This window comes from Humulus lupulus, chromosome 7, assembly GCF_963169125.1.
Source record: "Humulus lupulus chromosome 7, drHumLupu1.1, whole genome shotgun sequence".
In the NCBI taxonomy this organism is placed as follows: domain Eukaryota; kingdom Viridiplantae; phylum Streptophyta; class Magnoliopsida; order Rosales; family Cannabaceae; genus Humulus; species Humulus lupulus.
This window is the reverse complement of record NC_084799.1, coordinates 38,427,581-38,446,105: the sequence shown is the minus strand read 5'-3', so window position 1 is coordinate 38,446,105 and position 18,525 is coordinate 38,427,581.

Below are 18,525 nucleotides of genomic sequence, written 5' to 3'. Positions count from 1 at the left end.
CTGGGTCAACAATGGTGATCTCGACACCAAATTTTTGGACAACCTTGAAGACGAGTTCCTTAAGAGGTGGCAGACTCGGCTTGATGAGGAGGATGCCAGGGATGAGGCAGAAAAGACAGCGGAGAATTCTAGTGTTGCTGAGGGGGAGGTGCCTGCTTCATGAGAGCGAGGTCATGGGTTGCATCCCATCAATATTTTTGTAATACTTTTATATATATATGCCCTTGGGGCAAAGACAATACATAGCTCGTTTTAGGGCTATTTTATTATTATTTAGACAATAATTTTAATATTTATGCACACGATTTTCTTGCTCGAAAACCCTTTATGCATTTGATTTTACATTCAACTTTTGCTTTAATATTTTTGCTTTACATTTCTGAGTCAAAATATTTCAAGCATGTTATACTAAAGGCTTGCTTTTATGTTTGTTTATTCATACAAACACATTTGTTGGATTTAAGCTCGACTTTCAATGCATTCATGCACAATTTACTCGATATATCCATGTTCGGTCCGTTATTATCAAGGTCGAACCTTACTTTTACCATGTACTCGAAAGTACTTATATGGCATGTAATTTTAGTAGTTTAGTTATATTTTGCTTTTCTAGTCACTTTTCTCATCCTCAAGTAGGTCCTCGAGGTCGTGAGGTCGAAACTAATTTTCGCAAAATTTTCCAGCCTCGAACTCGACTTAATTCGAAGTAGGTTTATTTACACTCCAACTTTCTGTCGATTAGTTTTAGCTGGTTTGTTCCAAACTTATTTAGCTCGTGTCTGGTTTGTAATCCATTCACTTATAATTTTTATAATCTAGTTGTGTCCAGACCATCTTAGCTCGCATGTTTGATTATTAATCCATACACTTGTAATTTTTATAATCTAGTTATGTCCAGACCATCTTAGCTCGCGTGTTTGGTTATTAATCCATACACTTTTGAGTTTTATAATCTGGTTATGTCCAGACCATCTTAGCTCGCGTGTTTGGTTATTAATCCATACACTTGTAATTTTTATGTCGGGTTAATGATCCAGACATTTTTGTCCTTATGTTATTTATTTTTTCAAACTTATGGTATAATTGTATACCACTGATGCCCCCTTAATATCCTATGAGTGTGACTATAGGTTATTGAATTAAGCGAGTTTGCAAAAAATACAATATTTAAAAAGGATACAACTTTTGAACAAAACTTAGTACTTTATTGACAAAAAGTTGAAAAAATAAACACGCTTGGTTCTAATGAAAACCTCATTCCTACATTACTGATAATAAGGTCGTAGATGTTCACCATTCCAAGCTCGTGGAACCAACTCTCCATTTAATCTCGCCAATTTATACACCCCAGGCCGGATGACAGACCGATCTGGTAAGGTCCTTCCTAGTTAGGTCCGAGCACACCAGCAAACGGGTCTCATGTAGCTAGAAATACATGTCTTAATATCAGGTTTCCCCATTCGAAATTTCTATCTCAAACCCTCTTATTGAAATACCTGGTAGCTCGTTGCTGGTATGCAGCATTTTCAATTGAACTTCTTCTCGTCTTTCTTAAATGAGGTCTACACTTTCTTCGAGCTGGGACTGGTTCGAGGCCTGATTGTAGGCATGGCTCCGTATTGTAGGTGTTTTGACTTCAATCAGAAACATGGCCTCGCATCCATATGCTAGAGAGAAGGGAGTATGCCCTGTTGAAGTTTGAGCTGTGGTTCGATAGGCCCACAAAACCTGAGGTAACTCCTCGGGCCACATTCCCTTAGCCTCGTCTAACCTTTTCTTTATGGAGCTTTTTAGGGTTTTGTTGACTGCTTCGACCTGGCCATGTGATTGGGGATAGGCAATGGAGGAAAAGCTTTTTATTATCCCATTTTTTTCACAAAAATGGGTAAACAAGTCACTGTCAAACTGGGTACCATTGTCCGACACTATCTTTCTAGGCATCCCATATCGGAAAATGATATTTTTTTACCACAAAGTCTAAAAAAAAATTCGAGGTAATTGTGGCCAGGGGTTTGGCCTCGGTCCATTTCGTAAAATAATCGACTGCGACCACAACATACTTTACTCCACCTTTGCCTGTTGGTAGCGAGCCTGTAAGGTCGATTCCCCATGCCGCAAATGGCCATGGGGAGGTCAACATGGTAAGCTCAATAGGTGGAGCTCGTGGAATTGAAGCAAATCGCTGGCATTTATCACATCTTTTGACATATTCAAACGCGTCTGCCTTGACTGTGGGCCAGAAATACCCATGTCATATCACCTTTTTGGATAGACTATGCCCCCCGATGTGATCTCCACAAAATCCTTTATGAATTTATTCCAAAATTTTCTTCACCTCGAGTGGAGTTACACATCGAAGTAATGGCATAGAATACCCTATTCGATACAACCTTCCTTCCACAATAGTGTACCTCATGATCTGATACATCAGTTTCCGAGCCTCGTTCTGTTTTGTTGGGATAATTCTGGTTTCGAGGTAATCGACTATTGGGGTCATCCAGGTAGGTTGAGAGTCGATCATGCATACGTCCTCTTCTTCAGGCTCGGTGAAACTCAGGGTAGATAGAAACTCTACCGGGACCACGCTCAATATATCGACCTCGATGGTTGTAGCGAGCCTGGCCAACGCATCTGCATTTGAATTTTGTTCTCTGGGTATCTACTCTATAGCGTAGAATTCGAACTGTCCGAGCGCAGCCTTGGCTTTCTCTAGGTACATGGCCATTTTTATGCCACAAGCTTGATATTCCCCTAAAACTTGGTTGACCATCAGCTGTGAGTCATTATAGCAGTGTATAGCCTTTGCTTTGAGTTCCTTAGCTATTCGAAGTCCTACTAGTAATGTTTCGTATTCAGCCTCGTTATTTGATGCTTCGAAGTTGAACCTTAAAGCGGAGTGGAATTGATTTCCTGCTGGGGTACTCAGTATAATGCATGCCCCTAATCCATTTTCGTTGGAGGATCCGTAGAAATAAAGTTTCCACAGCTCACGGGGCCTGTCTCTTGATGTTCATTCTCTGGTGGTAACTGATCTCAAATTGTCCGAGTTTGATAGCCCACTTTAACAATCTTCCAGAAGCTTCTGGTTTAGATAAAACTTGTTGTAGTGGTTGGTCAGTTAGCACATGAATAGGGTGCGCTTGGAAATAAGGTCGAAGCTTTCGAGATGAGTGTATCAGGCTGAGAGCCAGTTTTTCCATTAATGGGTATCTCGATTCTGCCCCCAGTAACCTTTTGTTGACATAGTATACTGATTTTGTACCTTCTTCTCTTCTCGGACGAGCACGGCCCTAATGGTGTGCTCGGTTGTAGCGAGGTATAAGTACAAGACTTCTCCTGCGATAGGTTTTGACAAGATTGGTGGTTCGGCGAGGTGCTTCTTTAGGTTTTGGAATGCAAGCTCGCACTCCTCTGACCACTCAAACTTTTTGCCCCCTCTTAAAAGGTTGAAAAAAGGTAGACAACGATCTGTAGATTTCGAAATAAACCTACTTAGTGCCGCCATCCATCCAGTTAAGCTCTAGACATCCTTATCCTTTCAAGGTGAGGGCATATCAATCAATGCCTTGATCTTATCTGGATTAACCTCTATTCCTCGTGCATTTACTATAAATCTCATAAACTTTCCCGAAGACACTCCGGAAGAGCACTTTTGTGGGTTAAGTTTCATGTTATACTTTCGTAGTATAGTAAAGAATTCTGCGAGATCATCCACATGTTTATTGTTATGCTTGGACTTGACTAGCATGTCGTCAACATAAACTTCCATGTAATTTCCTATCTACTCAGAAAACATAATGTGTCACATGTCTTTGGTACATGGCTCCAGTGCTTTTGAGCCTGAAAGGCATGACATTGTAGTAGTACAGCCCTTTATCAGTTACAAAGCTCGTATGTTCTTGGTCCGACGCGTGCATGGAAATCTGGTTATATCCAGAATAAGCATCCATGAATGACATGATGTCATGACCTGCAATGGCGTCTACGAGCTGATCTATCCGAGGTAAGGGGAGACAGTCTTTAGGGCATGCCTTGTTAAGGTCTGAGTAGTCAATTCAGGTTTGCCATTTGCCGTTGGATTTTGGAACCAACGCTGGATTGGCAATCCAATCAGGATAGAAGGCATCTCGTATGAATTGATTTTTCTTTAACCAATTGACTTCTTCCTTGAGGGCCTTCTTTCTATCATCTTCCAGGATTCTTCGCTTTTGCTGCTTCGAGGGGAAGCTTTTGTCAATGTTAAGTGCATGGCTCATGACATTCGGATTGATTCCCACCATGTTCGAGTGTGACCATGCGAACACATCCTGGTTTTCTTTTAAGAAGTAGATTAATTGTTATCTCGCTTCTTTAAAAAGATTCTTACCCACCTTTACCATCTTCATGGCATCTACTTCTTCGAGCTTGACCTCCTCGAGCTCTTCTAGAGGTTCGAGGTCAGCCCTTTCTTCTATTCTGGGGTCGATCTCTTCATCTATCTCGAAGACCGTCCCATCCTTGTTCTGAATAACTACAAGTGCGTGTGCACTTGTTTGATTCTTTCACTTTATGGAGATGCTATAGCATTCTCTTCCCGCGAGCTGGTCCCCCTTCAACGTCTCGATGCCACTAAAAGTTGGGAACTTGATGGCCAAATGCCTAACGGACAATATTGCCCCTAGCCCAACTAGGGCGGGTCTTCCGAGCAATACGTTGTAGGCCGATGGGAGGTCCACCACTACAAATTCCATCATCTTGGTCACTGAGACTGTATAGTCTCCCAAGGTCACGGGAAGTTCAATGGATCCCATACAGGCAATCTCTTATCTTGAAAACCGTACAATGTTGTTGCACATGCTTTCAAATCGCGAAGCGCGAGTCCCATCTTTTCTAGGGTGGCTTTATAAAGGATATTCACCGAGCTCCTTTATCAATCAGGACTCGGCGTACTCTCTTGTTCACGAGTTGGAGAGTTATGACCAGGGGGTCATTATGGGGAAACTGGATATGCGATGCGTCCTCTTCAGTAAACGTTATGGGTTGAGTCTCAACCCTCTATTGTTTTGGAGCTCGTGGCTTGAGTTCGTAGGGAGAACCATCTCCAGTCTTGAGCTCATTCACGTATCTCTTTTGGGCATTCCTGCTCGAACCTGCGATATGGGGTCCCTTCGAGATGGTTATTACATCCTCTCCATCAATCGGAGGGGGTCACTTGTCCTCCCGAGCTCAGGAGTTATTGTTCTGGGCAAGTTGTGTAGCTGCTGCCCTTTGGCTTGTCGAAGCTTGATTGGGATTTCGGTTCCTGATGTACTGTCTGAAATAACCCCTCGAGATCAAACCTTCGATCTCGTCTTTCAGTTGTCGACATTCATCGGTTGTGAGTCCGATATCTCTAAGGAATCTACAGTGTTTATTTGAATCCCTCTTTGCCTTTTGGTTCCTCATGGGGTCAGGTCGTCTGAACGGGACCTGGTTTTCATTAGCTAGGTAAATATTCTCCTGAAACTCACTGAGCTCGGTATACACCTTGTATACGAAGAAATATTTGTCCCCTTTCTTCTCCTTTCCTCCATCAGCCTCGGGGTTATTCCCTTCATTCTTCTTCCTTTTAGAAGGGTTATACTCAGAGGGTTTCAAAGTTGATGGGGCCACCGAGGTCACGGCAGAGTTCATGTTTATCATTGTAGTTATGGGCTGAGAGGTCATATTCAATGCTAACCTTGCCTCTTCTACATTGACAAACCTCTGGGCCCTCCGATTGAACTCGGTTAGTGACCTGATAGATTTCCTTTGTAAGTCTTCCCAGAGGGGACTTACTGGCAGTATACCCACTCTAACAGCCATTAGGTGACCACGATCATCGACATCTCAAGCTCAGGCCACTTCTAGGTTAAACCTCGTGAGGTAACTCTTTAATGACTCATTTTGTTGTTGTTAGACATTCGTTAAGGCTGAGGCCTCGGGCATGATGCCAATCATAGCCTTAATTTTTTTCTTAAAGTCTCTAGATAATTGATCCCAGGACGAGATCGAATGCCTTTTAAACTTCTCAAACCAATTTTTTGCTAGTCCTTTAAGTGTGGCTGGGAACAACATACATCTGAGCTCGCAGCCAACATTGCTGGCTCGCATGATGGTGTTGAAGGTACTCAAATGACTATACGGGTCTGAGTTTCTGTCAAATGGTGGGACATGAGGTCTCTTGAACCCCTGAGGGAACGGAGTGCTGGAGATATGCGGGGCAAAAGGCTCGAGCTCTTCATCGGACTCTTCAGCCTTGTCCCTGCTACGCTCGTTCTGCAGGAGTCTGAATGCTCTTTCTAATTGGTCAATCCTTTCCTGTACTAAATCCACTGGGGGTCGAGCCTAGACCTGAGGGGGCTAGTTATCATTAATAAAAACTCAAGCTCCCTGTCTCGGTATAGAGTTATACGATGGCTATTTGCGGCCATTCAGATGGTCGCACAGATCAAGGTTTGGGGGATTATCTCGACCCCGATTATGGTTTAGATGATCCCACAGATCAGGGTGATTCCCTCGATTCCCTGTATGCCTTGGCTCGGTGTTATATATGCTCACAGACCGAGTGTAGTCCGAGCTTTCTCTTACGTAACTCGTAGCCCTCTCTGGATGCGTGGCTCGATGATTATGAAGTGGGTCGCCTGCAGGCCCCCTTGTTCTAGCAGATTGTGATCTTGACATTTGGCTTCCCAAAGGCTGAGAAGCCCTGCGATATCGGATAGCCTCTCTTTCGTTCCCCTGTCCAAGCCTAGCCTATCGGTTTCCATCTCGACTGCTGCTGCAAGATGGCCTTCGATGTGTAGTTCGTGGGACCTCTCGAACTGGCGAGGGGTGCCTTATTGGTGATGGTGGATGCCTTATGGGTGATGGTGGCTGTCTCCCATTGCTGGGCCTGGATGGTCCAGAGTTTGCCCAGTCAGGCTCCGGGTTGTTTCGCGTAGTATCAAGATTCGGGTTCCGAGCCACCGGGGGGCTCGGTTATTACCCGTTCCTATTGGTACTTCTGTAGTCGGGTTGGTAGTAGCCTCAGCCCGGTTACTCCTCTGGGGCCTTGACTGATTTGGCTGAGACGCCGGCTACGGTGCTTGCAACGCCTTCCTGGCGATCGTGCTCCCACGGGGACGTCCCCTAGGCCTTCGGGGAGGTGCATGGGCGTCAGTAGCATGTCTGGCTAATTCTTCATTACGTTTTGTTCCCTCTACCAACTATTTGTGCAGTTGGCAATTTTCAAGTTCCACGATAGGAACATATCTTTCAGGATTGTAATACAAATCCTCGTCAAGCCTAGGAGTAGGTGGCCCCTGAGAGTTGGACGAATCACTCCTCTCTTCAAGATTTGGATCCATCATGAGCTATTTTCCAGGGCGTCGGGGGTAGTCCTCATGAGGAGTCTGCTCCTCAGGTATCTGGGGCAATGGTCGCTCACCAGTACTGGGGTTACTTGCAGCGGCCATTGATGATTCGGGAGGCTTTATGATTAAACAGGCTCACGTCTTGTTTAATGAGTCTCAATGAAAGCACCAAATTGTTGACGTTGTTTTTCATCAACTTAGAAATGAAGAGCAATTAAACAAAAATACTAGAGGAAAGAAACAATATAGACACGATTTTTTACGTGGTTCAGCAGTTAAAATCTGCCTAGTCCACAAGTCTGTGTTATTCACTTTTTCGAATTCTCTCAAAGCTTTCTGGAAGCAATTATACAGAGTCTTCCCAATACAAAATTCTCTCTCTTTTTACAAATGAGCGGTTCCACTCTATTTATAGAGTGGTTTACCAAATATCTCCCCACAGATTTCGGGGAGTTATGATACAAATCAATTAAATAAATGCAAATAAACATGCATGGTTATTATGTACACGTATAAATCCCATGATATTTGGGATTTAATAGCAGATTGCATCTGATCCCTTAAATCATAGGGATTCTATAACAATAAACATGTTCACACAAAGCTTACGAACTTGAACACTAAACTCATATGCCTTCGAGATCGTTCACCCATCACGAGCTCAATATCTCGGTTCGCCTATGTTCTCAACAAGTAACGTTGTCGAGATCCTCATTTTCGAGCTCAAAATCCTCGAGCTCGAACCGCCTTGTCTGATGGTAGGAAGTAAATTGGGTGATTTATACAAGTGTTGAACTACTGTCATTGTGGCTTCCGAGACCACGTAGGTTCCGAGCTCACCAATCCTGATGTTATCACATTTACTGCTTAGCGAGACTGTCCTTGATATTTTCATCAAAGTGGATTATGACAACCCTGCTTATTCCGAGCTTACAATTTACGAACCTGACTTTCGAGATCAAAATTTCTATTCTCAAAATTTGGGTGTAACAAAAGGACCTACACCTTTTAGTTAGTCGGGTCTTTACATCAGCCCACCCCTTGATAGTGCAAGGGGTAGCCACACGTTTCCCCATGTCAGGCGGCGTATTAGGACACGCTGCTTATCGCCTATACGGATTCGACAGCACTACTAGTGGGAACAGTAACATCGTTAGATGGCTGCTTGTGGTCCAGGGTCGCTGTGCATGACACCTGACACAATGCTCCAAGGGTGGAGAAAACTCCTCGCAGACCTAGAGGATTTGAAAGAAGATGATGTTGGGAATTGTTCCCTTAAAATAATTTGTAGTTGACAATGGTTTTAAAGAAATAAATTAATGAATTTAATTATTGTATATATGCAGCTTATGTACTATATTATTGTTAATAATATTAGGTAAATATCAGAAAATTCTCAAGTTCATCTATGTGGTCTCAATCTCATATTGGTATGAGAGGTAGAGATTGAAATAATGGACTTAAATAGTTCGCAGTAAAATAAAGTTATGGAATATTTAGATTAATTACCGCTAGTACGGTCCACTAGAATTATGAATACATGTGACCTAGATCCAGGTTACTAGTATAGTATGACACTTTTGTGGAGGTACTTTGCATATGGAGAGTATGTAGAACTGGACCAGATGTGATTTGATAATACTTGTTTAAATACCGTTTCACCACTACTAGTGGGAACAGTAACTTCGTTAGATGGCTGCTTGTGGTCCAGGGTCGCTGTGCATGACACCTGACACAATGCTCCAAGGGTGGAGAAAACTCCTCGCAGACCTAGAGGATTTGAAAGAAGATGATGTTGGGAATTGTTCCCTTAAAAGAATTTGTAGTTGACAATGGTTTTAATGAAATAAATTAATGAATTTAATTATTGTATATATGCAGCTTATGTACTATATTATTGTTAATAATAGTAAGTAAATATCATAAAATTCTCAAGTTCATCTATGTGGTCTCAATCTCATATTGGTATGAGAGGATCGAGATTGAGATAATGGAATTAAATAGTTCGCAGTAAAATAAAGTTATGGAATCTTTAGATTAATTACTGCTAGTATGGTCCACTATAATTATGAATACATGTGACCTAGATCCAGGTTACTAGTATAGTAGGACCCTTTTATTGAGGTACTTTGCATACGGAGAGTATGTAGAATCGAACCAGATGTGATTTGATAATACTTGTTTAAATACCGTTTCACCACTACTAGTGGGAACAATAACTTCGTTAGATGGCTGCTTGTGGTCCAGGGTCACTGTGCATGACACCTGACACAATGCTCCAAGGGTGGAGAACACTCCTCGTAGACCTAGAGGACTTGAAGGAAGATGATGTTGGGAATTGTTCCCTTAAAAGAATTGTAGTTGACAATGGTTTTAAAGAAATAAATTAATGAATTTAATTATTGTATATAAGCAGCTTATGTACTATATTATTGTTAATAATATTAAGTAAATATCATAAAATTCTCAAGTTCATCTATGTGGTCTCAATCTCATATTGGTATGAGAGGGTCGAGATTGAGATAAAGGACTTAAATAGTCCGCAGTAAAATAAAGTTATGGAATCTTTAGATTAATTACTGCTAGTACTATTCACTAGAATTATGAATGCATGTGACCTAGATCCGGGTTACTAGTATAGTAGGACAGTTTTGTGGAGGTACTTTGCATACAGTGAGTATGTAGAACTGCACCAGATGTGATTTGATAATACTTGTTTAAATACCGTTTCACCCCTACTAGTGGGAACAGTAACTTCGTTAGATGGTTGCTTGTGGTCCAGGGTTGCTGTGAATGACACCTGACACAATGCTCCATGGGTGGAGAACAGTCCTCGCTGACCTAGAGGACATGAAAGAAGATGATGTTGAAAATTGTTCCCTTAAAAGAATTGTAGTTGACAATGGTTTTAATGAAATAAATTAATGAATTTAATTATTGTATATATGCAGCTTATGTACTATATTATTGTTAATAATATTAAGTAAATATCATAAAATTCTCAAGTTCATCTATTTGGTCTCAATCTCATATTGGTATGAGAGGATCGAGATTGAGATAATGGACTTAAATAGTTCGCAATAAAATAAAGTTATGGAATCTTTAGATTAATTACATCTAGTACGATCCACTAGAATTATGAATACATGTGACCTAGATCCAGGTTACTAGTATAGTAGGACACTTTTGTGGAGGTACTTTGCATACAGAGAGTATGTAGAACCGGACCAGATGTGATTTGATAATACTTGTTTAAATACTGTTTTCACCACTACTAGTGGAAACAGTAACTTCGTTAGATGGTTGCTTGTGGTTCAGGGTCGTTGTGCATGACACCTGACACAATGCTCCAAGGGCGGAGAACACTCCTCGTAGACCTAGAGGACTTGAGAGAAGATGATGTAGGGAATTGTTCCCTTAAAAGAATTGTAGTTCACAATGGTTTTAATGAAATAAATTAATGAATTTAATTATTGTATATATGTAGCTTATGTACTATATTAGTGTTAATAATATTAGGTAAATATCAGAAAATTCTCAAGTTCATCTATGTGGTCTCAATCTCATATTGGTATGAGAGGTAGAGATTGAGATAATGGACTTAAATAGTTCGCAGTAAAATAAAGTTATGGAATCTTTAGATTAATTACCGCTAGTACAGTCCACTAGAATTTTGAATACATGTGACCTAGATCCGGGTTACTTGTATAGTATGACACTTTTGTGGAGGTACTTTGCATACGGAGAGTATGTAGAACCGGACCAGATGTGATTTGATAATACTTGTTTAAATACCGTTTCACCACTACTAGTGGGAACAGTAACTTCGTTAGACGGCTGCTTGTGGTCCAGGGTCGCTGTGCATGACACCTGACACAATGCTCCAAGGGTGGAGAACACTCCTCGCAGACCTAGAGGACTTGAAAGAATATGATATTGGGAATTGTTCCCTTAAAAGAATTGTAGTTGACAATGGTTTTAATGAAATAAATTAATAAATTTAATTATTGTATATATGCAGCTTATGTACTATATTATTGTTAATAATATTAGGTAAATATCATAAAATTCTCAAGTTCATCTATGTGGTCTCAATCTCATATTGGTATGAGAGGATCAAGATTGAGATAATGGACTTAAATAGTCCGCAGTTAAATAAAGTTATGGAATCTTTAGATTAATTAATGCTAGTACGGTGCACTAGAATTATGAATACATGTGACCTAGATCCGGGTTACTAGTATAGTAGGACAGTTTTGTGGAGGTACTTTGCATACGGAGAGTATGTAGAATTGGACCAGATGTGATTTGATAATACTTGTTTAAATACCATTTCATAGTATTATAAAACACATCAACTATGATCATATACAAATCGATCTTATTCCTGGAGTTACTATGAACTCCTATATATGTCACTTGATCCTTTGATCCATGCGTTACGATTTGTCAAAATGATCAGGCTAAGAACTATTGTTTTGTGGACTCAATGATATATATGGCTGGGGACATAGCTTAACAGATATGGAATCTATACCTTCTTATAGATTGAATGATGGTTCCCTATTGGGTTGGGTTTTGGAACTAAAAATGTTATTAACGTCAAATTCATAATCAGATTATGAATTAACCTTCACTAGTAAAGTCAATGATATACTAGGAATCAAGATATAATTAAAATGGTGAAACATTAATTTTATTCCCACTTAATTATGAATCATCAATAGAGGATTAATTTGTATGTAATGATTATATCAATGAACACTTTATGGTTATAATAAAGTACTCAGTAAACATATGTCTTTAATTCTAAATAGTGCAGTCTCATATTTATAATGGAATAATGAAGAGATTAATAAATATGATTATTGAATCAAAGAGTTTTGGTTAATAATCTTTTATTTATTGGAGCTTGGAATTATTGGTCTATAGGTCCCCGGGCGGCTCTATCAACACTATTCAAGGTAAGAGTTGATAGAAGGGTCAAACTGTGAATGGGCTATTTGAGAAAATATTTATTATTCGGGAGAAATATGAAATTATGTGATAATTGAAGTTGCACAATTTATTATTGCATTAGTGCTGTGTAGAAATAAAAGAAGATGATTTTAATCAATTATTTTATTTAAGTGTGAAATGATAAATATTTATAGTCAAAATTGGTTTTGATTATTATATTTATTTAATTAATAATAAAATGATAATGGAAATTCAAATTTTGAATTTTGAATTTTGAAATTTAAGTTGTTATCTTTTCCTTAAAATGATAATACCTTATTTGAATTTCTAATTATTAATTAATTAAAATAAAAATGCATAAAAAGCAAATCTAATTTTTTAGGGAAGTACTACACGCATAGGGCTTATTGGACCGCCTTATGCGTGTACCACTACTGATGGTGATCATTTATTGGTTTTTTATTTTTATTTAATTAATTAATAAAATATTTTGAAAAAGGTTTTTAAAATGAAATGTAAGACTTTGTCTTTAATTATCATTTATTTATTATTATTAAGATGATCAATTTTATTATTATTATAATTATGATAATAATACATATATATTATATATGATAGAAAATAAGAAAATTACAGTTTTACAATCAAAATCAGAGAAAAACTAATCATCTTTTTCTCACAAAATTAAACTTTCTCTCAAGCCTATAATCAAGAGTCTCATGTGTTGAGAATACTTTTGATTCACAAATTTGATTCTTGTTCTCTATGTGCCCACCCACATCTTGAGGTGTAGAGAACGTCTTCGAAGATCTAGGTGTGAGTACTCTAGCGAGGATAGGAAGATCGAAATATATACGAAAAGATTAAAGGATTCTTGATAGGCTACAAGAGGTAAATCATTTCATATTATTTTTACATATACATATTATATTGATTAACATATTACATATTAAAGAATCCTCATATAAAGTTGTTTATATGAAATTTTTTTGTTGTATACGATACTACCATTACCGTGATTTTCGCAACGCACTAGGAACTGTTTCTAACAAATGACTGGGTAAATCAGGAACAATCCCTGAGGCGTGGTCTGCCTCAAGACACCATTCTTTGGGGGTGGAGCATAACCACTATCAATAGCCTATGGTCCGAGTAGGTCGGGCAAGTCCCACATGAACCCTCAGGGCCCGAGAAGTAATTACTCTCTAATGACAGCGACGTGTCAACTGTTGAAAACATGGACAACAATGTACTTTGTGATTATCTTCCATTAGAGTTAGATTACTTGTTATTATTGCTTTGAGTTGTAATACAAAACCAAAGTTATTAGCCTTATCCCCCAACACTCTTCAATAAAGTTTGGGCCTTCTCTTCTCTTGCTTCTCACCATTTTATTACTTTTATTCTACAAAAATGACACATTTATTTTCCAAACAAAATAAATCAAATTAAAATTAAATATTTCCAAAGTAAAAATATATCAATTAAGTTTATAAAAATATTAATTTGTACCCAATTTATTTTAATGGTAATAAAAGTAAATTTTAGCTCTTAAAAATCTTTTTAGCTCAAAAATTACAAAATACCAAAAATAAAATTAAAATCTTTAAAATAACTAAAAACTAACAATTTCTAAACCTAAGAAAATATAATTAAAATTTTCACTTATCAAACATATAGACATTTCAAGAGTAGAACACAAAGAAAGAAACTCATGAACTAGTGAGAAAAGAAAAAAAGCGAGATTGGAAGAATGATGGGGCCCGTCATCGAAGCCTAGACCTACCCAACATCGTCGAAGATCCACGGCCAAAGTCCACAAACCCATTATCAAAGTCCCCCTTTCTCACCTAGAAGTTCTGGCCACCCTTCACTTACAACACACACGCGCACACACACAGAAAAAGAGGTAGAAGAGAGGGAATATGTAGTTTAGATCACATTCAGGTTAAAAAAGAAAGTTTTTGTTTTTATATATTTATTTAGATTATTAAAATTATGTGTAACTTTTAATCCATTAATATTTTAAAAAAAATAATTAGTAATGTTTATTTTATTGGTTTTTAATTTATTTATTTTTATTTAATTAATTCATAAAATTAAGGGCATTTTGTTCATATTTAAAAATATATCAGCCAAATTTGGGCCCTTGGGACTATTTTTAGTCATTTTACAAAATACAAGTTCAACAAAAACAAAATTAAATTTTAATTTAATTATATTTCAATTTTGGTCATATTTAAAAACATGTTGGCCAAACTGGTTCATACTCGGACAAGACAACCAAATTAGTCATTCTAGTGGGGACTATATTCACCTAATTATTCATATAATGTATTGTATATATATAGATTTTAATTAAAAGTTTAAAATAATAATTTTTTCAATTTAAAATTAATAAATTATGTCTATTATAAAATTTATTGAAATATTTTTTTTTATTTCTAGATTTTTTTTCTTTTTCTATTATGATTTTTTTTAATAATATTGTCTAATTTTCCAAAAACACTTGAGGCCTAAAAATGCAATCAAACAAACTAAATAGGCTCACAACAACCCATACTCGTTAATGGGCCTCGCAACGTTTAAATCCATATTCAAAATTGTATCTAAATCCATCCTATCAGCCAAAGGTTTTGAATCAGTCATCTAGAGATTGAGTTAAGAGGGACGTGACCCTTCCCAAGATATTCTCATAACAACTCCTTTGAACGAGTTAAGTGGAACAATTGGGAGAGGGGACAACAGGACTGAGGGAAGACTCTATAAAATGAAGTCTAGGAAAGTCCTTAAGGATCATCTGATAATCGATACTCGAACAAATTACTTGTATTCTTTGAACCTAACTAGCTATTCGTCATCATCCTTATTCCCAACCTCCTCCACCGCCGTCATTTGAATCACTCATTTTTTCTTGTTTATTATTTATCGTTATGTTCTTTATTTCCATTTCACCATTTAATTGCAATTGGACTGATTTGAGCGTTAGAGCTTCTTTGGCTAACACCCCACCAATGCTCCCAATTGAACTTTTGCCTTTATTTTTTGATATTGACATGATGCTAATGCCTAATTTCGTTATTGTAGAAAGAGCATCTACAAATATATATGAATTTCAATTAATTTTTAAATTTTAAAACTAATAAATTATATGTCACAAACTTTTGTAAATATTATTTTATTTCTAAAATTATTATTTTTATTCTATTAAGTATCAATATAATTTATTTTTAATTATGAATAATAAAATATTATTTATCATTATTTTTTATTATTAAAATAATAATTTATTTGATAAAATTATAATTATATTATAAAAATAATTTTATATTTCATTTAGTCTACCAAACATACATTATATAATCTTGAAATATTTCAATCTAATTTTAACTAATAATCAGCTTCCAAGCTATGCTATTAGTTGAACTTTTGTGGGCTCATAGGCTTGACTTGCTATTTGATGCAATTTCTTTTGATTCTCTTTGTTAGATAATATATTATACTCAATGGAAATTGAGAAAACAAAATACAACTCTAAGTAAGAATACAAAAACAAGGTATTTGATAAAAGTAATGTTACAACTCAATTGTTCAAAATACAAGTAAATAGAAAGATGTAGAAGAGGAAGATCACAAACTCAAAACAATAATAATACAAGTAAATAAGAACAAGAAGAACAAAATAAAGAACACAAACTCTCACACAACCAAAGTGTAGAGTAATGGGGATCACCAACTTGAACAATGTTCAAAACCTTTGTCCAAAAGCATATTTCTCCATATTCTTTAAGCACTAATTAGGAATCTCACAAGGAAATGACCCTCTGGAATTATCAAGTCTCTATGGTGTATTTTCTAGCCAAGTGCTTTATGGATAGAAAATTGTGTCTTACAAGTGAGCAATAGGCTCCTATTTATAGAGTTTTCAGACACCCTTTGAATTCCAAATTCCACCAGCCCTCATGGCTGTTACCAATATTTAATTTGATGTTTTATGGAATTAAAGTAGAGATTTGGAAGTTACTTGGATTTTGGAAACATTCAAAATTAAATAATACAGAAGTTGGGAAAAGGCTGTCAGCCTCTCTAGCTGCGGCCTGGGGTATGCCTGGTCGTGGCCATTAGCTTCTGTTCCCCAGGCCGCAGCCTGGAACAAGCACTGGTCGCACCCACAGAGCATTTTGTGGTAGGGTTACCCAGGACCGTGGGTCAACATGATTCGGTGTGGGTTATCGTGGATCGATACATCACATCAGCTCACTTCTTACCAGTGAGGACAACTTATACAGTTGATCAGTACGCAAATCTCTATGTGAGAGAGATAGTGCGCCTTAATGGGGCTCTGAGGTCAATTGTATCAAATCGGGACCCCACATTTACTTCCAAGTTTTGGGGAAGTTTGTAGAAGGCTATGGGTACACAATTGAAGTTTAGTACCGCCTACCATCCTCAGACAGATGGACAATCTGAGGGGACGATACAAATATTAGAGGACATGCTGCGAGCATGTGTCCTGGACTTTGAAGGGTCTTGGAGTAAGTATTTTCCTTTGATAGAGTTTTCCTACAATAACAGCTACCAGTCAACCATTGGAGTAGCTCCTTATGAGATGTTGTATAGTAGGAAATGTAGATCGCCTATTCATTGGGATGAGACAGGAGAAAGGAAATACTTGGGTCCTGAGGCAGTTTAAAGGACCAATGAGGCTATTGAGAAGATTAGAGCTCGCATCTTTTAGAGTAGACAGAAAAGTTATGCGGATCTGAAACGCAGGAGCGTGGAGTTCCAAGTGGGAGACTATGTCTTACTTAGAGTTTCACCATGAAAAGTGGTGAAGAGATTTGGAAAGAAGGGCAAGTTGAGCCCTAGGTTTGTAGGACCGTTTGAGATCCTGGAGAGGATTGGTCAGGTGACCTACAGATGGGCCTTACCTCCGGCATTGTCGACCGTAAACAATGTGTTTCATATTTCGACGCTTTGGAAGTATGTGCCAGATGTGACTCATGCATTGAATTACGAAGATCTGGAGCTGCAGGCAGATCTTTCCTATGAAGAACAGTCAGTCCAAATACTAGACAGGAAGAACAAGGTCCTGAGGAACAAAACCAAACATTTTGTTAAGATATTATTGAGGGACAACAAGGTTAAGGAGGCGACCTGGGAATTAGAGTCCAACATGCGGGATCAGTATCCCGAGTTGTTTAGGTAAAATTTCGATGATGACATTCCTGTAAGGAGTGGATAATTGTAAGGTCTCAATTTCCTTAATAAGGCTTAGTGTTTTGATTAGGGGGCTAGGAGGGCAATAATTATCTATTATATGCATGATTATATGAATTATGTGAGTTATATTATAATATGACTATATTGGCATGTTTAGGTGTATTAAGCATGCGTGTGGACCCATTTCTTATTAGAATGGAGTTTCCATAATTTTGGCCCATAGATGGCATAATTGAATATATATGTGTGCATATTGATTGAGACCACATTATTATGTAGATATAATTGGGTTATTCGTCATGAGACGATCCTAGGGAGCAAGTTAGCGATTTAGTCATAACGGAGTCAAAATACCCGGCTCGGGGTGAGCCTAGGGGTATTTTGGTAATTTAGTACATTACCGGGACTTATCGGGTAATGGAAAATTATTTTGTGATTATTCGAGGATATTGGAGGTAACGAGAATTATGAGGCGTTAGGTGTGATTAGCGAGAAGTGTGGTAAAAGACAACTTTGCCCTAAGGGCTTGGGAAGGATTCTACTACCCGATTTTGTAGAGTTTGAGGTCTTGGAGACTAGGACTCGGTACAGAAGTCTTTATTTATTGATATTGATGGTTATCGCTTATTATGGTTGTGATTAGAGTACCGCTAGGGCTCGGGACGGGATCGTGCTCAAGGGTCGCTGTTACCTAACTTATGCTTGGAGCAGAGAAAAGAAAACTGCACCCAATACGTGATATATGTGATTAGGGCTTGGCCCGGTTGTTAAATATAGAAATGATTAGGGCTCGGGCCTCTGTGAATGAGCATGATTATGATTGTGTCGGTGATTGCTTGATTAAGCATGCTTGAATACTTTGTATGTGGATAATTGTTAAATAATGTATGCATGTTTGCGTTATCTGATTGAAAAAGCATTGACTTATAAGTCAAGGACGGCAATAGCGCGCTGAGCAATGGTCGAAAGCATTGACTTATAAGTCAAGGAC